Raw genomic sequence first — 14313 nt, forward strand, 5'->3', positions numbered from 1 at the left:
CCTCGGCCCCGCTCCTGCCTGAGCCTCAGCCCCGCTCCCTTCTGAGCCTCAGCCCCGCTCCTGCCTGAGCCCCGCTCCTGCCTGAGCCTCGGCCCGGCTCCCGCCTGAGCCTCAGCCCCGCTCCTGCCTGAGCCTCGCCTCAGCCCCGCTCCCGCCTGAGCCTCAGCCCCGCTCCTGCCTGAGCCTCGGCCCCGCTCCCGCCTGAGCCTCAGCCCCGCTCCCTTCTGAGCCTCAGCCCCGCTCCCGCCTGAGCCTCGGCCCCGCTCCTGCCTGAGCCCCGCTCCTGCCTGAGCCTCGGCCCGGCTCCCGCCTGAGCCTCGGCCCCGCTCCCGCCTGAGCCTCAGCCCCGCTCCTGCCTGAGCCCCGCTCCTGCCTGAGCCTCAGCCCCGCTCCCGCCTGAGCCTCAGCCCCGCTCCTGCCTGAGCCCCGCTCCTGCCTGAGCCTCAGCCCCGCTCCTGTCTGAGCCCCGCTCCTGCCTGAGCCCCGGCCCCGCTCCCGCCCCGTCCCGCGCCCGCCGTTGCCGTGGAGACGGGCGGCTGCTCGGGGTCTGAGGGGCTGGAGGGGAGCGGCGCCCCGGGCTGAGGGATGCGCCCGGCACTGCGGGGTCCCTGAGGGGGCCGGCACTGCCGAGCAGCCCCGGGGGCTGAGCGGGACCCTGTGGGTGGGGGTCCAGCGCCTTGCAGGGCCCATGGCTCCTGTGGCAGGGCAGAGGGGCCTGTCGGCCTGTGAGCAGCCCCGGCAGGGGTGCCCGGGGCCGCAGGGCCACCCCGGCTCCCCGCAGCTCCCGGCGGGAGCGGCGCGGGCCCTGCGATCTGCCGGGGAGCGCGGCCCTCCGAGAGCCACCGAGCCTTGTTGTTTCTAATTAATGCCTGTGTGGTAGCCTAATCTGTGTTACCGGGCTCTCAGGAGTATTGTCGCACCAAAGGTATATTCTGGGGTTCAGTTAATTAAAAATTGCTTATAAATCTGCCTAGGTCCTGTGTTGCACTTAACTCCGCTGTTGTGGCTGTACCACAGAAGGAATACCCAATATTTATGCAGTTCCAGCAGTAGTTTGGCTAATTTCCTGTAGAGCTCTTTTCCCGGGTGTTCCTCGTGGGATTCTAAGGGTTTGCAGTGCTGTCAGCCTCACTCGCTGTGGTGGGGACATGGGACTGACACCTGCTTTTCCCCGTGTTGGGAGCAGAGCACGTCCCCAGAGCCCTGGGGATTGTCCTGCTGCCAGCCTTGGGCTGCCTGCTCTCCTAAGGGCACTTGGTTCCAGGGCTGGAGCTTGGAGCACACACCTCTAGGTAGATTTGTGCTGGGATGAAGTTATGTCATGAGTCCTCAGGAGAACTGGAAAGATGACATGTGTTAAGTCATGGTTTATTTTATAATTAGCTTCCCCCTACCTACCCCTGTTTTTTTCTTTCAAGTACATGTGGAAGTATCTAATATGTGTTCTCTTTGGCTATATACTTCTTATAAACTCAGTATCAACTATGCACTTAAACACATACTTGTGAGGATGTGTCTGATTTGCTTATAGTAATGAAGTTCAAGCAAAAACTTGATGAAAAATACCTGATTTCTATATACACATCTGTGTTTGTGTCTGTTTATTTTGGAGTTAATTTCTTTCTGAGACTGATAACAAGAGAGAATGTCTCTCTCATCAAGCCAAACTGAAAGAAGATAATACAGAAGCTGGGTTCAGTATGGTTGGATAAATCTAGCCACAGAGGTACACATTAACTCTGGAGTTTCACACTGCATTGCAAAGCATGGTAAGCTTGTCTCAACTATCAGGTTTTTTCTTCATTTTTTTTCCTCTCCGAGGGGGTAGGGTGCCAACACTGCTGACACTTGGCTTCCCAGAAATAGGTGTTTAACTCAGGTGTTTGAAACAGAAATTGTGTTACTGTTTCTTTGTGGCCTGTAGAAAATGACAGAGTAGTAATGTGGTTGATTGAGAGCTATTCTGCCTTTCTAGGATAGAAAATACAAAGTATAAGAGTGAGTTCTAAGAAAATGTTGTGAGTAGATTCATTGAATAAGAGAATAAGCACTTTAATATTTTGCTTTTATATAAAAGAAGTCCTAACCAATTATTTGTCTTGAGCCTTTTTACTTCAATAAATTTAAAAAAAAAAAAAAAATCATGCTGTTGAAGAACATAGCAAAAATATCTGTTCCAAAGTATAGATATCTGGGAGAAGTTGTAGCTTATCTTTGGAAGCAAAGCACGATCTTTCTTGAATATTTTTGAGGAAAATTATTACTTAATAATTCAGTTAATGATTTCTATTATTTTGAGAATGGTTTCTGATTGTTTATAAAACCCAGCCCACTAAGAGTTCTTCTACCTCATTTCACACCTGACTGTGCAGATTGTCTGTGATTGTGGAAGCTGATTTGAAGTCCCCAGGAATTTAATTTCTTGACCATCTACTTGCGTAGTCTGAAATCTTCAGTCTGAGAAGTGCACCAGAACAACCTGTTCTGGTATGTAGAGCTTTGATTTCTGTGAGCTGTACAGAATAGTTTAGTGAAAAAGCTTGAGAGAATCACAGAATGACACACTGCTAAGGGATTGCAAGGGACCTTAAACATTGCTTGGTCCCAACCCCCTGCCATGGCCATGGGCAGGTCCTTCCACTGGACCAGGTTGTTCAAGGCCTTGTACAACCAGCCCTTGGACATTTCCAGGGATGAGGAATCTGCAGCCTGTTCCAGTGTTTCAGCAGCCTCACAGTGAAAAAATTCTTCTTAATATCCAGTCTATCTGTAACTATCCTGTCCTACCACTACAGCTCCTGATGAAGCATCCTTCCTGTAGCCCCTTCAGACCCTGGAAGGTGCTGTGCGGTCTCCACACAGAAGAACCTTCTCTTCTCTGGGCTGAACAGCCCCAACTTTCTCAGCTTGTCTTCACAGGGGAAGTGCCCCAATCCTCTGGACTTGCTGCAACATCTCCATGTCCTTCTTGTGTTTGGAACATGAAAACTGGATGCAGCACTGCCAGTGGGGTCTCACAAGAGCAGAGTGGGGGGAAGAATCACCTCCTTTGACCTTCTGGCCATGCTCCTCTGGATGCAGCTCAGAAAAGCCCTTGGCTTTCTGGGCTGTGAGCACTCACTGCTGGCTCATGGTGAGTTTTCGATCAACCATCACCCCAAGACAGAATAATTTTGTGAAAATATTTGTGTTCTCAGGACAACCTGCTTGCCTTTCCATGACTTGCAAATGCTGATTCTCTTAAAGATTTAATGACTCTTTCAGTGTGGGCAAAGAAGCAAGTGAACAAACCCCCTGATGGTATTGAACTGTGCAGTTAGAACAGGCTTGTAGTGTTGTGGGTCTCCTCATTGTCTCCTTACTTGAAAAACATAATATTGGTGTATAAGGCTGTACTTAACTATGTTTGTTGGATAAATTTAGTTGTCACAAGCTGCATTTCATTCTTTGCAGAGCAACTGAGAAAGCAGTAATTTTAGGACCAAAGCTCACTGGCTCACTCTGCTTTTAGTAGAGCTGCTGCAATTAAAATACAGGAAGCCTTTAATAAGAATTAATTTGGGAAGGGACACACACACTGTACATGCCCATTTATTGGTGAGACTTATACTTCTACATTCTTTGCAAATAATAGGTCTTAGCTTTTCTGTTTACATGCTGTTAGACCAGCCTGTAACTTCAAACTTTTCTTTGTAATAGCTCCATTAAGAAATTAAGGGAGGACTTAGTTGGGCAAGGAAACCCAAAGTTTATCTTGCATGGGTATCTGGTGATCTAGTAGATACTTTTTTCCTGAAATTCAGAGCTAGTATGAACCAAGTTCTGGCCTCTGTTCATTTCCATTAAACTTGGTCATGCAATTTAATGTGGTTTGCTTCTCTCTCTCTCTCTTCTCTCTCTCTTTTTTTTTTTTTTTTTTTTTTTGTGGTGGTAGCTGATAGTTATGCTAATAGAGTGTTAACTTTGTGATATTTAATGTTTACAGTGTTAATAGGTAAAGATAATAGCTGTGCTTTGTTGTGTTGGAGAATTTTAGTATGTTATTTATAGATCTGAAACCTACAAGATATGATATAAAAGCCTTCAATATGAAAAATGTTACAATTCTGAGCAGACAGTGAGAAAATTGCCTTTTAGAGGTCAAAACTCCCAATGCCTCTGGCAACATGGCCTTGATGTCATTTGACAGGGTGGAAACACAGCCCTTCATGGGAATAAACAGCCAATACCTGCATGATTCATTTTGTTAGAAGGGTTCTCCCATTGTTGCTAGGCAATATTTCCTAGGTGGAGTTAAAAACCAACAAAAATATCAACAACAAAACCCCCAAAACCCAGCTGCTCTCTCCTCAGAATAATTCTTATTGCAAGTTGTCTTGCTATTGTTTATTTGTTTTTCTAATTAAGTGATTTTCCTTCTGCAAGATAGATGCATCAGCTGAGTCTCAATAGAGACATTCCCCACTAAGAGGCAGCAAGGGAAGAGCTGGAAAAGGGTTGCACCTGGTTAGTAGAAGGGTTCCTTTCTATCTTCCTCTGTCCCTTCTTAGAGCTGTCTGTTTGGAAATGCTTGACTATGTTGTGATGTGCAATTCTCGGAGAAGAAACATGGCAGAGACCAGCAGACATTCATTTGAAATGATTTTCATTCACTGCATTCTGGAATGGACTTGAAAGCAGGTCTCAGAGGCAACTTGTATGTACCAGTTTGTCTTACATATTTATTTATGACAGACTTGAATCTTCAGGATGGTATTCTATCAAGTGACATACCCACTCAGTGTGATGTGTGTCTAAAAATAGGTCATTGTCAAAGGACAGGAAAGGAATTGTATAAATCTATAAACTAAACCATTGCAGTCTAGTGGGATAGCATACTCTGAAGCTGAGGTAATGCTATCTTCAAAATTGCAGCTTTCCATGGATTATTTTCTAAAATAATACATTAACATTGCATTTATAAAATTAGACTCTAAAGACAGCTAATGCTAATGGGTTACTTCTGACACAGCAGTTAGAAACAGTAAAGTAAAACAAACAATCTCAGAAGGTGGCAGGGCTGGACCAAACTTTGCTCTTATGCTTAAAATATTACTGATTTGAACCTCCCATTTTTTTATGTGTTAAATGATATTGTAAAACACTTATTTAGTACTGGGACATCGGTATTTGGGTTTGAGAATAATGCTTCTGTTTTGTGCATTTGGTCAATGTGAATGGATTTTTTTCCTCTAGTTAATCTAGACTGTTGAGAGGCCTGAAAAATAAGACCCTGAAGGATGATACTGTTTAAAAATGGGCATTAGGAAAGGCATTTTTGTCATTTCAAATAACCTGTTGATGTATACGAATGTGTGGGGTTTGGACCACAACAGAACAACGCAGATTTTTTTAGTGTTCATGACAGCATAAGTGCCAGTACACAGGTGAGGTCTTGAACTTAGCTGCACAAATGGTATGTTTAGGTGCTTAATGCAGTGTTGCTACTGCAAACTCAATAGAAAGGATAATATTTAATTAAGGATAGAGTGTGGAAATGGTCAGCAAAAGAACAAATGAATCTGTGTACAGGGTTCTATTGAGAGGTTTGGAGTTACCAGGTAAAGGGGAAGTGTGACATCTGGTGGAAAGATGGTATCAGGAGCAAGAGATCCATTAGTGATAAATGGCATTATTTGGCATGAAAATGCATTATATGATGTTTGAAATCACTGCTGGATATGAAATTCACATGAGTGACATATTTTGTGATCTCATAGTTCATATTGTCGGAACCAAAATACATGGCAATATTATTATGTTCTTAATGAATAGTGAACTCTTCTAAGCTACCAAAGAAAGCTTATTTTGTTAAGTTCCTCCCCCAAACTCTCAATCTACACTGAAAATAAATTAATATGGTACAGATTTAACCACCTTTGGGTATCCAAGTATTTTTTCAGAAAAATGTAATCTAAATACGTTTTTTATCTATCATCTATGATGATCCTAGTAATTTTTTTTTTATTCTTGAGTTCTTATTGAGTCTTCTGTAATACTGCTTCCAGGTGCAAGCCCCAAATGATCAGGATCATTTGATGCTGCTGTTCTGGGAGATACTGGTCTGACCCTGCCTTGGAGGCATAACTGGTGCCCAGCACTGGAGCCTCTGTTTGGGTTCTGCTGCTCTGCTCCCAGAGCTGCTGGTGGGAGGCTCCTCTGCAGAGTGTGGGAATAGCTTTGGATTGCAGGAGAGAGGAGAAGGGAGGAATTCTGCAGGAGAAGGGGGGTGGAACCTGAGCTGCCTTTTGCTTGGTGTCATATTGCTAGAGTTAGAACTTGCATAAAATCAAGGTGGGCTCAGAGCTGCAGAGATCTTGCTTTATTGTGTTTATTTCTAAAGTATGCTGTGGAAAAAAAGTTTGCAATTCATTGGGAGCTCTATGGATTAAGGATGTTCAGGAACCTCCTAGCTCAGCTCAAAAGCCCAGGGGAAAAAAAAAAAAAAAGAGAATTCATCTTAATCTTTCAGCTCTGCTTTAAAATACCTGATTCTTCTGAGGTTTCATTCCATAGGATATTGATCATTCCACTTCAGTCTTGAGATTTTTCTGTGTTACAACTTTGCTACTGAAAGATCGCTTTATCCCAAGCACAGCACAAGTTCAGTCGTCGTTCTGCTTTGTAGTTCAGGCTCATCTCCTGTGCATAACTCCCTGCCCCAATCATGTGGGATTTCCCCCTTCATCAGAAGGCAATAAATCTTCAGCTTCTTTTGTTCTTTATGCATTTTTCTTCTATTTTTAATGTTAGCATCTCACTTGCTAGGACAATACATTATAAGAGTTCTGATTCCTTTTCCTGCTTTAGGGGCAGACTCCATCTGCAAGTTTTTGCCTGCTCACACAAAAATAATGCTTTTTGGGAACTGTCCAGTTCAAGGAAGGAAACAAATTAACAAATACCTAAACCCACAAATCCAGCATTTCAATGCTAGACTGCAATGGGGTGCACCCATCTCAGGTGACTGGCTTCTTGCTCTGCAGGCATTTAACAGCAGCATGTGTGAATAACTTGTTTCTCAGGTCTCCTCATTGTTACAGTCACAAATGGGTGATATTCATGAACTCGGGTATTTTGGTACCATGATGAATAAAATACATTTTTTACTCCAAAGAGTGAATAGTTCTGCTCTGCTTCTGGTGGGCAGGGGTTTGGATAATCCAAATGGGTTTGAGTAGAAGGCCTGTGGCAGAAGAGTTTGCTGATACACTTCAGTGCAGTTTAGCTCAGTGTTGAACAATTTCTTCCTAATCTACCCCTCCTCCTCAGCAGGGTAGCAGTAATTATCCTTTTCTGTCTGCATTTCTTGGGATGGATTGAGTAGTTTCCATACTTGTGGAAGCACATCAATTAAAAAACAGTTAACTCTGTTACTGTATTGTCATATGAAGACATGGGACGTAGGCCAAGCTTCAGTTTTTTCATTAAATGTTTTATGTTTTATCATGTTGGGAGGGAAACAAACCTAATGCTTTCCTCCAGAGAACCTCAGTGTATAAGTCAATGGCTTTCTGAAGGTTAATTTGGGGTGTGCAGACAGAAAAAATTTCCTATTAAAAGGGAGAAGGTAGTCTAGTTTAACTCTTTTGGAAATTTAAGTGAAAAACATAATTTTCAGTCAGGTTGAGATTAACTCTTTCAAAAGATATCTTGACATATACTAAAAAAAATGCGACCAGAAATTTTGATTGACCAAGAGCCAGACTAACAGGTTTTAGTTTTCAGCAATTCTCCTTCTTACCAAATTATAACTAACAATGATACTGAGCTTGTGCTAGTACAAGGTGCTTTCTTAAGTGCAAATGTGATTTCAGCCTGAAAATACCATAATAAATCCACTGAATGGACTTTCTTCTGTAGTATACCCTTATAATTATAAACCCTTCTTTTTTTGCCCAGGGCACCTACTTAGGAGATATCATAAAGTGAAAATAATCTTAATGTCACTAAATGAGAAAAGAATGATTGTATTGCCTTGCAGAAAAATAAAATGGGAAGGGGGACTGAGGAAGGGACAGTACAGAATTATATTTTCTGCAGTCTTGTGGGCATCAGTAGAAAAATGCTCTTTATTTTTCTGAGAATGGTTTAAAAAATGTGTTTGTATCAATGTTGCAGCTTTTCAGTAGTGACTGGGATTTCTGACTCTGCAGACATGATGCACAGCCTTTAAGAAAACTGATAGCTTGGTCTCCATTACTGGTATTGAGGACTGGGTGCATGGTGGCTGTTTTGGTGGTGTAAATAGGAGGAATAGGGGGAAGGTTCCTTGAGAACCTGTTGCCAAAAAAAAAAAAAAAAAAAATCTGATGTAAGCCCAAACTTAGTAAAAGTAGGATATGAAGCTTGCTTGTGGAAATGTACCACTGGATGCCACTGTTGCTTCATAGAATATCATACTAAAATAATGTCAGCTTTGCTGAAAAATTCTGCTTTTCCTTCACTCTCATCTTCTTAGTTTTTTATTACTTTAATCTTTGTTCATATCAAAGGAAAGGAGAAATCGTGCCCCACTTATTCTCTCCAGCAACATGGTGATATGGTTTCCATATCTAGAAGTGACAGCTTGTCATAGGAAAGAAAAGGGAATGACACAAAATTTGTCTTTTTTTTTTTTTTTTTTTTTTTCTTCCTCTTCTAAGGTAAAATATGTTTTTTGAACAGAAGAAAGGCTCAGATGAAAGAGCAGCCAATTTTCCTTGTAACTAAATTCCTTCTCTCTGTCTCTGTGTTAATCACAACTAGATTTGGACACTGAGCCTTTACTCCTGGTTTAATGTCATCCTACAGAGCAGGGCAGGAGGTCACTTTTGCAAATACCTGTTTATTTCCTTTCCCAAGTGCTGGACATTTTGTACTTGAATGTTTTTCACTCGTTACAATTTTTTCTGCCTTGGGGAAACAGAGAGGGTGAAGGTCACCAGGTGAATTTTTGATGGCTGTTGCTTGTTTTTACAGGTACATTTGTAATCACCTGATTGGCAACTCTGGGACTTTTCTCTAAGTTATACAGTATGGGGTTTTGTAAATAGCTGGGGTTTTTTTGTTGTTGTTTTTTATGTTTGTTTGTTTTTTAACTGAAGCAACCCCCTAAATGTAATTAATTTAATTAAATGAAAAGAAATAAAAATCCTAACATCTGACTCATAAGTTTCAGATCAGATCGTTGGAGTTTTCTATTTCGAGTGCATCTAATTCCTAATCTTTCCTATGGGAAAAGAAAAGAAAAATGTGAGAAAAAACCGTGAGAGATTTCCTAGTGCCATGCCCGGCTTCTGCGGAGACAGTCCACCTTCTGCTGCGCGCCTGCTTAATTGGGTAAGCACAAATACTGTCGGTTCCAGCCTAATTAGCAACAGTGGGAATGTGGGGAAGGCAAAGACAATGGAAAGGATCTCTTGCGAGGGCTCTGAAGGCAGGAGCAGCCGTGCAGCCCCCAGAAAGCGCGTTCTGTTCCCGCTGCAAGGCGGCCGGGAGGAGCCGGGCTCAGCCGCGGGGCCTCGGCAGTGCCATGGAAACCGAGCACAGCCCGATCCCTCCGGCTCCCGGCCCCGCAGGCAGCGGCACACACACCACCCGCGGGAGGCAGAGCAAGGTTAAAATGCACCGCCCTTCTGCTGCCTCACCACCCGCTTAGCAGGCAGACTGAGGGAGAGGAAAACATCAAGTAAATGTAGGAAGTTTACTCTCAAGGATGGGCTGCAGAATCCTCGTGCTGGATGTCTGACAGCCAGAATGCAGTTCAATGATGCTACTGTTCGGTGATAATTCCCCTCTTTCTTCTGGAACTGAAGATTTGCCTGGATTAGATATTGTGATCGGGGCTGGATGCTGCCCTACCTCGCTGTAGGTTCCGAGGGGAAGCCTGCCAGCAGAGCTGCTGTTGATGCCGCATAAACTTGTAGCGGTGACCCAGATAACATTGTGACCGACACAGTAAGTTACAGTGTCAGGAGGAATAAATGTCTCCTCCAGCCCCTCGCAGAGCTCCAGCTGTGCTGTGGTTCCTGCCCTTAAGCCCCATCTACCCAAGAAACTGATGGGCTCTGGGAGCTGCTGGGCTTCACTCAGTTGTACAAGTGAATTCAGAAAATACACAGGGCTTGCAATTATTTGGTAATTGTGGTGATTTAGTGTTCTTAGTAAAAGACCTTTCCAAAATGGTTGTCTGGGCTCTGTGATGTGTTTTGAGAATTCCCAGCAGTCATCTAAATGTGACAGCTCTCTAAAGAGAGCTTTTGTGCCCTTATCCCTCATCTACCAACCTCTGCTTGGTTCCTACTTCTGGCCTAGACCTGGGACAGGACTAGTTTTTAAATTACCTTCCCTGAAGCTCTGCAGTTAGCCACGACTTCATCTCACTCCTGTGCTGAGGTGGAAATGACAAGGTTTCACAATTCACAAGGCTTCTGTTGTGCTCATTTGTTGTGCCATGCAGAGAGAAGGTTCCCCCTGTTCTTTTGCAGTAGGACTGGAGTAGTTTCATGGCTGGAGAATGCTAAGTGGTTCTGCGGTTGCTTGATGTGGGCTTGCTCAAACCATAACATGAGGTACAGCAATATAAAAGAAGCAGACATCTCTGGTATGTTTGGACAAAAGCCTAAATATATCATCACTACCTTTTGTGGTTTGCAACTGCCAGAGAAAAATAGCTAGATGAAGTTTGACTTCAGCACAGGAAGGCCTGGGCTTTTCAATGTAGTGTGTACTGGTAAAAAGTAAGATGGAATGGAGTAGGATTCCAGCCTGTGTTCTTGAGAGGTTGTTGTCAGGTTAGCTAGCTAGCTTATGTAGAGGCAAAGCCAGAGAAGGATTAAAAAGGCATACCATAGGAATGAAATAAATGAGCTGCTGCTGCCTCTTTTTTTCCTCCCTCATCCCTTGTCCATTTTAGAGGGAGTGATGCAGAAGGCTGCTGCTGAACACTGTCCCCAGGCTCCCTCTACACTGGGTGTATATGCATGCAGAGAGCAGCAATGATTGCACAGCCTTTTTGGTGTTCCTTAAGCTCACAGAATTCAGTCCCTACCACGTCAGGAGCCTTTTGAAGATAAAAATCACTGATTCTTAGCTGTGCCATCTTTTGTTAACTGGAAACATTAAAATGTGTATACAGTAAAACCCACTGCCAGAAATGGCAAAGCAAACTTCTGTATCTTTTACAAGTAGCAGTAGGCAAAGAGCAAATGTATTTTGGAGCAAGGGTGGGGAGGACTTCTCCATGCCACAGACATTGTCAGAGTTAGGTATTGTCAGGATTGTGAATATGGCTCTATATATGTCTTTATAGCTGTGGATCATCATGAAGCAGAAACCAACTGGTTTTACCCCATGTAAACCAATGCTTGTTTATCTATTTGAAAGCAGTCACTCGTTCTTTTAGCTCTATTTGTAGTCTTCACAATTTAATAGTTGTATGAATCTTGAAGATGACACCTTCACAATGTAGGTTTTTATTCTGCAGTCCTTGTCTGTCATGCTGCTGCAGTACATTAAAAATGTTTGTAGTCTCCTCTTCTATGGGGGTGATCTTTCTAAATTTGTCTGGTCTCTTTGGGGATGCTGCATCCTCTGGCTGCTCATGTATGGGAAATGCATTGGTACAAATTCATAACTCTTTCAATTGGTGCTGGATCTCTGTGGTCCTCCACTGCAAGTTTCTTCAAACTCTCAGAGGAGATTTTTCAACAGCTCCTGGCTCATAAGCAACAGCTTCCCCCATGATAACCCTGCAGCAACTCATCTTGTTCCTTCAAGCCTCTGTTGCCAAGCTAGTCATTAGACTGATTATTATTTAAGCTGATCATGAATTTCAGTTTGGACTCCCTGCTTTTACAGTGAGTAATTAGAGAAGGCACCTTCCCCATCAATTTGTGCTATTCATGGAAATGTTATCACTTACAGAAGATACAGAATAGACATTTATAGGTTCCTTTTATTTAAGTGACTGAGAAAAAGTCCATGGCAAAGGGGAAGCTCCTGTGTGACTTACAGAAACCTTGCCCTGTCGGCCTTGCTCTGTGGTAGGTATTTAGGGATTTGGTGCTGGTGTTTTACATGTTTAAACATGGGTTTATTTTTTTGGGTTTCTTTCTCTCCTATCAATGTCATGAAGTCAAGTTCAGGCTATTTCTATAGATAGGACAGCACTTAAACAGTGCATGAAGACATTCCTGTATTTTAAAAATACTTTGAGACGAAAGTCTACAGTGAATATGTGAGATCAGGGCAGCAGATAGTGGCAAGACTATCATCATTAACAAAGAATACTTTTGTCTTTTGAAATAATATTGTCATAGATGTGTGAGTTTTAAAGCAGTACAACAGTATTAATTTCTTTGATTAAAAGCCACAAAAGATTAAATTCTTCAATTACTGTGTAGGCTCTCCTGAGCTTCCTGGGAACTGGAGTAAAGGGAATAACTGAAGGTCAAAGGGCAAAGATAGCCTGGCTGGTCATTAATCTAAATTTGCCTGTGGAATATAGCTGTGAAGAAGTTGTTAGTACGCTTTCCCCCCTCGCCCTAAACAAAAAAAAAAAAAAAATTTTTGCTTAAATTTGGCTTTAGAGTAATTGAGGAAAAATAGGGAATTTTGAAAATCGTATTTTTCAGGTGGGGTATGTGCTGGTTTTTTTTTTTTTTTTTTCTTTTCTTTTTTTTTCCCTCAAGAAATCTGTCAGTCTTTATGCACCTCTGAATGTATGTGAACTGTAGGAAAGGTGTGACAGGGATGGGGATTCCTTGATTTCATGTAGCTACTGTAGGTTCCAGGTTCCACTGAGCATGAAGCTGCCTGGCTTTCAGTGTGAGCAGCCCAAGAATATTCCACAATTTGTGATTTTGTGACAGTGCCTTGTTCTGCTCCAGTTTTGTTGCTCATACCCCAGCTAGTTTCCTTAAAGTTGGAATGAAGGTGATTGCAATTGTGAGAGAAATGTAGGCAGTGCTTGGAGAAAGGTAGGAAAGATTTGCTGTGTCCATTTCTAGTGAATACTTTGTCAGTCTTCTTATTTATCAGGTGGGGTGCTGAGAGCATAAACCATCCTACAGCTATATTATATTTGGAAATTAAAGACTTTACAAAATGAAAGTAAGTGGCATTACTGTGGTGTCACTCAAAGCACTTAATGATCTGAGATAAGAGAGGATTGAAAAGGGCCAAGAGTTGCTCTAAATAGTGTCAGAACCGCAGCTCTGTGAAGAGAAGTACACATCTGTGAACTGGTAAAAAGGAGTTGCATTAATTATATGGCATGCCACGCTACAACACGAACACCATTAAAAATCAGCCTTTAAATCTTAAAACACTTCTTGTTCCTACTATCCTCATTACTAACATCCGTATTCTACATTAATGCCTCTGGCAAGAGGTGAAAGCTGTTCAGGGTGAAAAGAAATTAGTTTCATTTTTCAGTAATTATGGGGAATACTGTTCACTGGCTTTAGTTACCCTCTCGAGTTATTCTAGTGCTTCTGGTTAAAAAGATCCTGATCTATGGTATTTTGCTAATGATCAACAGTTTTAGAAATGACATTTTTCAGCAGCACAGCCTCTATTATTGGGACAGTCTTTTCCTTTGGGCAGCTGCCAGATTTTTCAAAACCAATGGGAAAGCTTATGAAAGGTTAAGTTCTTTTCCCTGCCCCTGCCTTCTTTATAAACCTGAGATCACTGTTGCTTAGGATGCAAAATAATATTTCCAGTTTTCAAAGGAAAAGACCACCTCTTCCAAGACAGATATTTAAATAATCTGTGACTGTGGGGAAACAACAAGGTAAAGGAAGAGTATGGCAAAAATTAAGTGGAAGTGAAATAACAGTGTGCCAAGGTAGTTCCTATCATACAATTGTGGTAAACTATGGATATATTTCTTAATTTGTCAGGTGCATTTTCCTGTTCTCATTTAAAGTGATCCTTTTGTTTCATAAAGTTGAATGACAGAAAAGTAAAAAAAAATTCAGTAGGCAATGAAGGTGCATTTTGAGAGATGCATTCTGGAGGACTGAGTAGGTACTTTCTACTGAGTAACACAAAAGTTTGATTTGTTCTTTCTCATCATTCTGAAATGTATTTTGTGGTACTTGGAAACCACAGTGGTCAATCAGAGCTGACTCCTAGGTGTCATTCTACTGGAATGTACTGTGTTGCTGTTATGGTTATTTTATTACTCTTAATCTGTCTCATATGAAGTGTTGATTCTCAAGTTACAGAAAACTCCAAGAAACTTCCAATGCATCCATTTATAGAAAACTCCAAGAAACTTCCAAT

This window comes from Poecile atricapillus, chromosome 10 (assembly GCF_030490865.1).
Source record: "Poecile atricapillus isolate bPoeAtr1 chromosome 10, bPoeAtr1.hap1, whole genome shotgun sequence".
NCBI lineage: Eukaryota > Metazoa > Chordata > Aves > Passeriformes > Paridae > Poecile > Poecile atricapillus.